Source organism: Canis lupus, chromosome 18 (genome assembly GCF_048164855.1).
Source record: "Canis lupus baileyi chromosome 18, mCanLup2.hap1, whole genome shotgun sequence".
NCBI classification, from domain to species: domain Eukaryota; kingdom Metazoa; phylum Chordata; class Mammalia; order Carnivora; family Canidae; genus Canis; species Canis lupus.
The window spans coordinates 5,651,491-5,663,552 of NC_132855.1; the positions used below are offsets into that span (position 1 = coordinate 5,651,491).

The window sequence follows — 12,062 nt, forward strand, 5'->3', positions numbered from 1 at the left end:
CCACTTACTGTACTCCAGTGATGACAGATGTGAAAGAAATAACAGTGACATGGTGTGACAAATGCTGTTAAAGTGGTGTTCAATGTACTTTTGGTTCAGAGAGAAGGGAACTACTAATTGCCTGAGGGAGTTTGGGAAGACTGCAGGGAAGAGGGGTATTTTGAGATGGCAAGGAGGAAAAAGGCAGTTCACCAGGTAATGAAATGGGAAAGAGCTGCTCAATCCCAGGACTATTGATCTCAAAACAAAAGGGAAATATTAATGTGATCTCTTGAATAACTTGACATGCCATAACTCTTGCCAGTGTTCAGACTCTTTTCATTAGTATTGCTCTGTCACAGTGAAAGACATTTTTAAACTTTTCAGCATCAATGGAAATTCCTAGAGAAAAGCATCCTGGCCTTTTATATGCCTCTGCATTGAAGCAGAATATAATGCTATTTGCAGGATTCAGTAAAATGCCAGGGCCGTTTGGATTATCTTCAGGGGGCGACCCTCAATCAAGCACCAAATGTCCCTGTCTCACAAGGCAGTTAGTTCCTTGGACAGAATGATTGTGAGACACTGAGTACATTTACTCATCCATAAAAATCACATTAGTGAGATAAATATAGGAACCACTTTCTTCCTCATAAATGTATCCCATTTGCTGCAGTGATGTGATATTTAAAGCTCAGGTTAGAATTGACAGCACTGAAGTTCACCCGAGTTATTTTCAGGTGCTCAACTTCAGTGAGTGCCAACAGCAAAGGTAGGATCTGTTGGGTCTCTTTCAAGGGAGAAAGATGACAATGTGGTTTTAAGCAATGATGTAAAAGGAAAAGGTTAAAGGCAAAACTCTAATAAAATTAATGTTTAAAATTCCCTATTCCCATTTCTACTTGCTAAGTTGTTATGGGGGAAAATTTTGACATTATTACTAGTGGTGTCCCTCATTTTGCAGCTAAGCCCTCTTTCACTTTGCACTATGGCTGACACAAATTGTTGAGAATGTCGGTGCAATGAATCACTTAAAAATACATAGAGGTAATGAGCCAAGGAAGATGCTGAGCATTTAATCAAAGACAACCTAGTATTTTTCACCTCTCATCTATAAAATGAAACATATTCAACTTAATCACCAGGCAGTGTTAATTCAGAGAAAAAACATTGATCCTTGCAACAAGGAGGTGGTTTGGAATAGATTAAAAGAAAAAAAAATACTGAATCTAGAGGTTAGGGCACTGTTTTCTGGATGGGATTCTCTAACTTCATAGCTGATTCCCATTGTTAATATATATTCATTAGTGGGCATTCCACATTACTCAATTATAAAATCCAGGAGGTTAGATTATGTGTATTCTAAGATCTCTTTCAAATTTAAATTTTATGATATGATCTTGTATTATAGGCTGTGATCACGTATGGATCTAATAGTGTTGACACTTGGCCTTTAAGCTGAACTATTCTGCCTTAAAGCTTCATTCTTAATGCAGTTGTTCATCAAGGAATTATAGCTAATCTTTCATAAACTATGCCATTTAATTCAGCTAACTTCCCAGTTCACAATTTTTGCAGAGTGAGTGACTAGCTTTCTGCCAGACCGATGTATTACCTAAGGGTAATTACAGAACACATTGTCTATGAAATGAAACCATTCAGCTGATAAAAAATTGTGAAGCCCATACATTTTATGCTTTATTGAAGAAATCATTACGGTGGTAAAAAAACAAAAACAAAACCAAAAAACTTTGGTAACGGTCCCTTTGTCATCTGGCCTCTTGGTAAACTCTCATGAAATCAATGCTATGGAAAATGAAGAAGCATGAAAATCTGTGTCAGAGTCTGATACATCATGCAAGACATTATTATACAAAGACCCGATGAACCAGAAGACTGGGAATTGTCAACACTACGCCCTGATTATACCTTTTCCAATTTTGGAAAATATATTCTACAGCTTTATTGCTAATCCATGCTCTCCTGGACACAACTACCTATTCCTGAAAACTTCTGACATCATTTTTTATTCTTAAATAATACTTATTTTGTGCTTGACAGTATTTTAAGGGCTTTATATATATGTATTCACTTAATTATTGTGTCACCTTCTGAATAGGCACTATTAGTACCTCCATTTTATGTACGGGGAAACTCAGAACAGAGATGTTTAAGTAAATCGTACTGGGTCACATAGCTAGAAAGTTGTCAAGATGGAATTCAAGGCTAGGGCCTGAAGGGAAATACTGTAAACAACTAGCATGCTACATTGCCATGATGAAGAGCTGCCTCATGTGTTTATTTGATTTTTAGGGTCTCATCTATAAATGTAGAATTGTCATAGCCTTCCTACACAGACCATGTATTTTGCAGCAGATTATTTTGGAGTGGTTATTTTTTTAAATAAAATTTGTAGCAAAACAGAATCAAGGAATTTCTTTACATCTTAATGTGGTTTTGTTAGTGTTAGGGTCAAATGCAGCATAGGTTAAAAGAGGCACTGGTCTTCTAGTCACTTCAAAAACATAGTCTCCGATGAATAAATGGGAAAATTGGACATCATGGTATTGTACCACTATAGGAACTTCAATACATTTTTTATATTTCTGAATAGTAGTATACTTCAGGGACATAGTAAAAAAAAAGAAGTAGTTATGACTAAGCATATTACCATTCTGATGAGATTTGACAAGGCTTTCAACCTTTTATAAATGTCATTTGACTAGATTGGAGGAAAAATTATTTTTCATAGTTAAAAAAATCTATTTGTTATGCTGAGCAGAAATCTCTCTTTAGGGTCAATGGATTCAGTCCTTAAAGATGTGTGGGGTGCCTGGGTGACTCAGTCGGTTAAGCATCTGTCTTTGACTCAGGTCATGATCCCAGCATTGGGCTCCTTGCTCGGCAGGGAGCCTGCTTCTCCCTCTCCCTCTGCCTGCCACTCCCCCTACTTGTGCTCTCTCTCTCTCTCTGTCAAATAAATAAAATCTTAAAAAAAAAGTCCTCAGAGGTGTGAACATCACCAAGCTATTGGCTAATTGTAAGCATGTGATCTAAAAACCCATTTTTTTACCCCAAGTTTGCTGACTAAGGTCATGCTGTTAGATATTTAATGGAAAACAGTGATAGGCATATCACCACTAGAAGGAAGTATCATTAAATTTCCTGGAAACACATTACATATGGTTGTTTAAAGTAGTTTTAAAAATTGGAAAATTAATTTTAAAATATGGTATCAATATAAATGTTTGTTCTGTAGTCCAAATTTCTGTGTGAATTTCTCTGGGGAATATCTTAAGTAAGATGTGTCATAATGGTTCATGGAAGTGGATTAGTATGATGATTGTTAGCTAATTTTCCAAGTGAATTCCCCCTTTGCTCTCTGCTTATACAATATTCCTAATGTAATAGACAAGTTGAGTCACAGTAGTGGGTGGTTAGAGGAATGATTCCTTGCCTGTAAAAAACATAAAATCTTAGAAATATGTGGAAATGGAAAAATAGTGATTTGACTTCTTATGATATAATATATCAAACCATAGCTAAACACTTTCTTTTTTTTTACAAACTCTTGTCACTACCAGACTTTACAGATAATTCCACCCTCAAAGGCAGACTTGTGAACTCCCAATGCCTAGAACTATGCATTACTTTTTTTTTGCATCACTATTTTCTTGAAAGTTTCAGAAATATTTTACAAAGTCTAATTTTTGGGTTGTATTACTCACTCAATTATACAAACATAAAACTCGTCTTTGGTAAAAACCAACAGCATTCCTACTCTTTCCGTAGCCCTTAGCCTCCTAACATATTTCAGTTGTGAAAATGAAGTACTCTATTTTTATCTGAAAATATCTGGCTCATACTTCATTGATAATCTTATATACCACCCAATATTATATGAAGTTGTGTTTTGAAAGTTATTAATAATAGTACCATACTAGTACTATTAATCATAATGAGGAAAATCACAGCTATGTCATTGTTTATGGAATGTGTTATTCTGACTCAAGCTTTACTCAGGTTATACACTAATACACTCAGTGTTTAGTATTAAGGATTCCTAGACTTAAGAGTACTGAACTGTTTGGGCCTTTTTGTTGATTTAAGTTTAAAAAAAAAATAACCAATATTTCTCCTCTTATGTGTATGATAGCTACAAATGAATAAAACTTCTAAGGTTATATAACTAAGCTTGGAAACAAAAAAACCCCACAATTATATTCAAAGATGGGAAATGCTTGGCAGGCATCCTCCCACTTTCTCTCCCATGCTCATGGCAGACATTATTCACTGATCATGGCCAGAGGCAGCCTTAGGCCTTTCCTCAAAACAGTGCTCTGGAAAGCCATAGTGAGGGATGGCTCGGGGAGCAAACCAATCCATCATAACCAGAAAAGATAGAACATGACATCTCGTCCATGAGTCTCTCCCATCTGTATCTATAAAGCAAAATGGATCGACTATATACAAATTAAGTTGAAGGAAATTAGCTCTTAGCTTGTAAGAAAGAAAACAGAGGGACAAGATCACACCAAAGTTGTATATCTTAATCCTTCCATATTCTTTTGGACCTACAGAACTAGAGAAAGTGTGTCCTTTTATGAAGCAATCAGTTTTGGGAAGGGAAGTTAGCAAGGTTTCTGGCCTCAGGAATTCCTTCCCACAGGAAATGTGGCCTTGCAAGCTGAAGAGCTGGGCTAGTCAGAGGAAGTCTGCTGCAGTATTTCCATATGTCAGGCAAACCCTGACCCACGGGGTGTTCTGTGCAAGACCCAGGCTGTCTAAGAATAGAAATAGCCTGTGTTCTAGTGTAGCTGGAAATGATTTCCTTTTGTCCTTAGTTATTTAGTTTTAAGGATGGCTTCCTTTTATATTTTATGTATTCTTGATTGTAAGTTTCTCTGGTGGCCTGTGGACAAGCATTAGAAATTTAAAACAGTTGTTAAATTTGAGACTCTTTTTGTGTATGTGTGGGAGGAGTAGGATCAACTTACTAGGAAAAGAATATAGTACTTGACCCATACCAAGAAATCCAAAACAAACAAACCATAATGTCAAAGCATTGAACCTATAAGGTTCACAAGTAAGAGTTAACATGTTTTCTCATTGGGATCCCAGGAACATCCCCACCATGCCTAGCATAACATAAGCTCCCTGTCTTAGCAAGGGCTGCCATAAAAAAAAAAAAAATACTATGGGGCATCCCAGGTGGCTCAGTGATTTAGCTCTGCCTTCAGCTCAGGGTTTGATCCTGGAGACCTGGGATTGAGTCCCAGTCGGGCTACCTGCATGGAGCCTGCTTCTCCTTCTGCTTATGTCTCTGTCTCTCTCTTTGCATTTCTCTGTGTCTCTCATGGATAAATAAATAAAATCTAAAAAATAAAATACTATGGACTCAGTGCCTAAACAACAGAAGTTTATTTTCTCATAGTTCTGAAGACTAGATGTCTGAGATGAGGGCCAGCATGGTTGGGTTCTGATGACACCTCTTTTCCTGGCTTGCATACAGCTATCTTCTTGCTGTGATCTCACATGGCCTTTCCTTGGCGTGTGTACTGAGAAAAAGCAAGAGATTTCTTTTCTCCTTTCCTTTTCTTTCCTTTCCTCTTCTCTTTTTTTCTTTTCTTCTTCTTGTAAGACCACTAATCTTATTGTGAGGGCCCCATCCCTTGACACCTCATTTAACCCTAAATACCTTCCTAAAGCCCATCTCCAAATATCATCTCATCGTTGGTTAGGGCTTCAGCATATAAATTTGGGGGAGATATAACATTCAGTCTATAAAATTCTCAAAGCTGTTGATTGGTTGATCTTAAAAAACTTGAGTTTTAAGTTTTACTAAAGCCCTGGTATATAAGGTTTCCTACTAAGAAAGTCAGAGGCTGATTAAAAAAAAAAAAAACTATTAGAATTTAATAGGCTACTTTAACAATATAGTAAGGTGATCAGATATAAAAGTCAATATACAAAAATTATTAGTGTTCTATATTAGCAATAATCTATTAGAAAACATAAGGATAAACATGATTTCTTTCATAATAGAATAAAACTCATTTTATATTTAGAATAAATAGGAAATCTGCCAGACTTTTATATAGGCTATTTAAATATCTACATAGATAAAGTGTTATTCCATATTTCTCAATGAGGAGACTCAACAATGTAAAGATGTTGACAAGCTGGCTCTCAAATACATGTGTAAGAAAGAACAACAATGCTTAGTAAATCAAATTTTTAAAAAAGAATGATGGGATTTAACCTACTAATAATCAGAACATAACATAATGTAAGGCAATTGAAACAATGTATTTTGGCACAGTAATAGACAAACACATAAATAGAAAGAAAATAGAATGAAAACTCAGGAATATACAAGAAGGTAGTTTATAGTAAAAATGTCATCTTTAGGCAATAAAGGTGTTCAAGACGTCTCACTAAATTGCATTATGACAATTGGTTATCCTTTTAGGGGAAAAATGAACTCATAGTTCACATCATAAGCAAAAATATATTTTGGAGAAATTTTTGAGAATAAATGTTTAAAACAAATTATAAAAGTATTGAAGAAAATGTAGAAAAAAATTTTTATAACTCTGGGACTTGGGAAAGGTTTCCTAATGCACAAAAATCACAGATCATATAAGAAAGTATTTGTAACATCAACCTCATACAAAAAAATCCTTCCTTGAAACAACAATAAAAATGAAGTTAAACAATAAGCTACAGGGACACCTGGGTGGCTCAGTGGGTTGGGTGTCTGCCTTTGGCTCAGGTTGTGATCCCGGGGTCCTGGGATCAAGTCCCCTATAGGCCTCCCCACAGGAAGCCTGCTTCTCCTTCTGCCTATGTTTCTGCCTCTCTCTCTCTCTCTGTGCCTCTCATGAATAAATAAATAAAATCTTTACAAAAACACAATAAGCTACAGACTGGGGAAATATTTACAACATATATAAAGGATTTGCAATATACAAAGAAATACTACAATATGAAAATGTGAAACACAAAGAACCATATAGAAGGTGGACAAAGGATACAAAGGATCATTTACAGAAGAAATACATATGATCAAAGCATATGTAAATTAGACAGTATTTACCAAAATTTGAAATAAGCTTAATCTTTGGCCTTGTAATCTACTTCTAGGAATCTTCCCCACAGAAATATTCACTCATAGTCAGGAAAATATATTTGAAAAGGGTATTCTCTTTTATATTAGCAAATACTATCAACAAAAAAAGAATAAATAAATTTCAGACCCTTGTATTATTATAAAAGAGCTAGATCTGTATCTATTAAAACTAAATTAGAAAGTTCTTTAAGACCCCTAGCATAATAGAATCATATGTAAATACGTATAACCCATATATATATATGTTTATAAATAGGTTGTATCTCTATATATTTTTATTTCATAAACTTTTGTGTGGATTGACTGTTCTGTGAGAACATATTCATTTTTTTTAACAAAAATATTTTTTTTTTTTTTAAATCAAAGAGAAGAGTATTTAAGGAAGGTCAGGCATGGTGGCTCAAGCTCTTCCTCACATGACAGAGAACTGCTTCCAGGAGGGTATGAGAATCACATGTTTGTCACTAACATGGTTTGGGCTTCTCTCTACTTGCATTTTCTCTTGACCTCTGATTATGCTGTCAATTTTTGGGGGGATGGGGTGGGGAGGTGTTGAAATGGACATAAAAGGAAATTCTTTACGACTATTGAGATTCTTGTTATACAAAAGTTGCATTATTGGAAGAGGTTTTTAGATGTGATCTAATGCAACTCCCAAGCTTTATGCAGAATTCTGATTTCCGAGATGTCCAGGAAACTTTAATGGGAATTTCATATTTCTCATGCTTGAGTCACATCCCTTTATCCAGAAATCTGGGAAAAATTAACCACTGAAAAGCCAATTAAAGTGGAACTACACCTCTAACTTTTAAGCAGATGATGTAACAAGACAAAAAAGGCAATTTCATTCAAAGGAATAAAAATTTAAAAGTATATTTCAGCAGATAAGTTATTACTGTGATGTCCTTTGATAACCCACAAAAAGTGTTTTTCAGGGTTACTTTGATACTCTATATTAGGACATTTCTTGTAATCCATAAATTCTGCTGTATTACCTTCCGTCAGCTCTTCCCAACCCTGGTCTGGTTGGTTTACCTTCATACCTTCATTGGTCAAATCGCTAAAAGTGGGTAGTCAGCAAAGTTGGAATGTTGAAGCCATGTCATATTCTCCTAGTCAGGTCCTATGTGTCCTAAGAGTCATTCACAAAAACTCACTTGTCTTCCTAGGTATTGGCAAGGGAAGACCAGAACCTTCTTCTTCCAATTTGGTACTTTTTTTTTTTTTTGAGTAATAATTTGGCCCAATAATGTGCCCAATACCTTTGCTCAGAGTTTATCTGATTTGCATTTAGCTAAACTGCATCTGTGTGCTCAGATGTGTGTCCTCACAAAGAGACCCCCTCCCCAGTTTTTGACCACCATTGTCCCTTGGCCTATATTGGAATGGACTGTAGCTCGATGAGATCAAATAGGCTTCAGTAAACCCCACTGGGCTCTTGAGCTGCTTTCATTTGGTCCTGACTGAAGAACTTGCAAAGTGCAAAGGTCCCTGTCAGGTCATGATATTCCTTCCTGGAGCTCTGGGCTGGCTTCCTATGGGGGCCTGTGTTCCATTCTAACTGAGCTTCGCAAGTTGTAAATTCTGATTAAATCTCAGACCCTTGAGACCCAAGAGGTTAGGAGAGTGACTCCTCCTACATCTCCCATCAAACACATAATTTCTGAGCATGTATAAGAACCTTGAACTCCTGGACCCAAGCGATGTAATAGTTTTGTACCTTAAAAAAAAAAATCTGGTTTTTAATTTTTAAATATTCAGTGTAAAACTGAAAGTCATTGTGCTGGAAATGGCTATTCCTTTTTAAGTTCCTTAATGTTTTATTATCTTTATATGTTTACAATGGAAGGAAATGATCCTACTGGCTGCCAGTGAATGAGGGAGCAGAGCAGAGCTGAAGAAATCAGAGCTAATATTCAGCACAAGCTTCTATAGTCTTATTTGTTTGATACGGTGGCTCTTGGGATTACAGAAATACACCTTCTGTTTATACTTCTAAGTGTTCCTTTTATCTTTAGATAAAAGTGTACAAGGGAAGTTGCCAGAATTAGTCCACCTTTTGGGCCCAGGCCACAATTAAACTTAGATGTAAAAGAGATCAAAACATTTCCATTCTGATCCAAATAGCTGCAGCCCAGCGGTGTAGCGAGTGGCAATATGAAATGGCTAAATACTTTCTGCTTTGGAACATCAAAACAATATAGATCTTCCTCAACTTATGACGGAGTTACATCCCCACACCCCCATCATAAGTTGAAAATACTGTAAGTTGAAAATGCATTTAATACACTTAACCTACTGGACATGAAAGCTTAGCCTAGCCTACCTTGAACATGCTCAGGACACTGTAGCCTACAGTTGGGCAAAATCATGTAACACACAGCCTGTTATAAAAAGTCTGCTTTATAATCACGTATTGAGGATATCTCATGTAACTTATTGAATACTGTACGAGAAGTGAAAACCAGAATGGTTGTACAGGAAGGGCACGGTTGGAAGTGGATTGGTTGCCCTTGTAGCGGTGCAGCTGCCTGGGAGCTGAAGCTTGCTGCCGCTGCCAGCACCCCAAGAAAGGACCATATCACTAGCCCTGGAAGTGAGCAAAATTGAATATTTGAAGTATCGTTTCTGGTGGATGTGTATTGTTTATGCACCGTGATAAAGTAAAAGCATCACAAGCCAAATAATTGTTCAGCGGGGGGATGTCTGCACAGTCCAGACTGCAAGGCACAAAAAGCATGCATGTCTGCTTTTGAAATGACTGCCTGCCTTTCAGGATCTGACAAAGAAGCACTTGTTTAGACTTCAGGTTAGAATGTAGTGGGAAGGGCTCAGATACTCCTCAAGGCTGCCTCAGGGGATCTTTACAGATGGACGGTTCCTCTCCTTTCTCCAGTAGGAGCAGAGTTGATTGTGTGCATGGTTTTTCTATGCTTCTTTTGGGTGGAGCCAGGCTGTTGAGGATTGTTCTTTGCAAGATGGCAGTGAGTCCCCCTTCCTCTCTCTATTTCCTACTGCTTTCAGGTTCTGAGCTTGGCAAAGCTTTTGACTGGTGTCCTCTGAGGACTTGGAAATAGATAGAAGACCCTTGATCTCTGTGCAGCCGTAGGGTCATTAAGTTATTTATTATGGAAACCTTTTTTTTTTTTTTTTTTTTTGTGAGTGAAGGGGGAACTAGTAGTAATCAAACCTGAACAACTGGAGGCAAGTAAGACTCTGTGGGCAGATTGGAATATACAGACCCGGTGTGCAGAGGGGAATGGATGTCTTCTGTGCCAGAGCCTCAATTCTAATGCTTCTTTTCCTGAGCAAGACTGGGCATTTTCTAGTAAGTCCTTTAGATTATTACAGGCAATCATTTTCTTGTGTTTGATAGCAAACATAGCAATAAGAAAAAGAAAGGATAATAAATTTCCTTATGACTCAGAACACAGTCTCCCTTGTTAAATAATATAGCTCCAGAATAGGTTTTGTTGCAAAGAAAACCTTCTGTACAAATTCTTTAAAGAAGTCTTTCAAATGGTTTTTTTTTTTTTTTTTTTTTTTTTTGGATGCCACCACCCACTATTTACAAAGAAACTCTTGAAGGAAAGCAGCAGACCCTTCAGGCCATTTCGAGCAGAGACGTACATTCAGTACCAACAACACAGAAACGCCGTTGTAACTACACCCAAACTATTTCTTGTGTCCAACATATTTTTGTCTTCAGACTGCAGTTGGATTGCTGTTTCCTTTCTGTTTGTTTTACCACTTCCCTTCTAAATATTTTGCATCATCCTGGAAATTTTCCCAAATCGTGGTCTGCTTGCTGGAGGGCCACATTCCTCTGACTTGGGACATTAAGGTGTGTCGCCGTGGCGAGGCTGGTTTAGCAGGAGGGAGTATTTCATAGGACGGGCACCTCTCAAAATAATTTCAGCCTCTTTTCCTCCTCTTCACATGCTCAGAGATTCTGAGACAGCAGCCCAGATATGGCTTTCTCTAATCATAAACTACATTCCTAGAGTGTGAACTTTACTTTGCTCTGCTTTTAAGATAGGGAAGTATTTGGCTCTGTTTATTTCTCTCCAACTGGGCAGTGCCCTTCTTGACTGTTATGACTAATCCACTTGTCAGGGCTGGAATCTGCTAACAATTCTTTACCCCAGGTAGATCACATTGCCTGAACTTGTGAAGCAAAAGAGCCACAGAGGCCAAAGGGTGACCTCGTGGTGCTTGAAGCCTATCCTCTGTTGACCATGAGGATTTTTTTCCAAGAGAAGGAAAGCTTAGTCAGAACCTGACAGCTCTTGCTCCCTCACATATTCCTGCAGAGGAACCAGCATGGGGAGAGATAAGAGCTCTGGGTTGACACCCTGATTATGCCTACCTTTTTATTTATTAACTGTGGAAATTGACTTCATCCAATTAGTAAGAGCAGGAAACAGTTTTTGTTTTCTCTTTGTAGGAAAACATGAAGTAACGGTTTTATCTTAATTTGTCAGGCTTTGCCCAAGAGACTACAGCCACGTGGGCCCGTGGCCAAAATAACGCTCTAAGTCCCAAGTATTAACACCCAGATATAAAAAGAATGCTAATTGGTTTTCCAGCTGAAAAATAATAAGGTACTCGTGCCAAAAATGCTGTATGGCATGGAAACCCCAACTTTATACAATAGGGCCTGATTGCAATCTGGGGGCTCCATTTGTACTCGTATGTAGCACTAAACAAAGGGAGGTGTTGCGCTCCTCTGCCTTTGTAGAAAGTCTCTGCTCCAGATCTCAGCCTAGCGTTGCACCAGGCTTCCCACAGTCTTCCTGCCAAATCTCCAAGTTTTTTCCTGGCTGCCATTCAGGAAAGTACAGCTCCGTTCGTAGGATGGAAAGTTAAAAAGGCCTTGCTTGGATACACTGAAATATATACAAACACTGCTTGACGTATGGAGTGGGCTGGTTTTGCACAAGCTGCTCCT

At 37.5% G+C, this 12,062-nt stretch overlaps 1 long non-coding RNA gene across 1 annotated transcript in view; it reads left to right on the top strand.

Moving 5' to 3' along the window:
* LOC140608608 (uncharacterized) overlaps positions 1-12,062 on the top strand; it is a 347,241-nt gene that overhangs the window by 222,809 nt on the left and 112,370 nt on the right. The window lies entirely within an intron of this gene.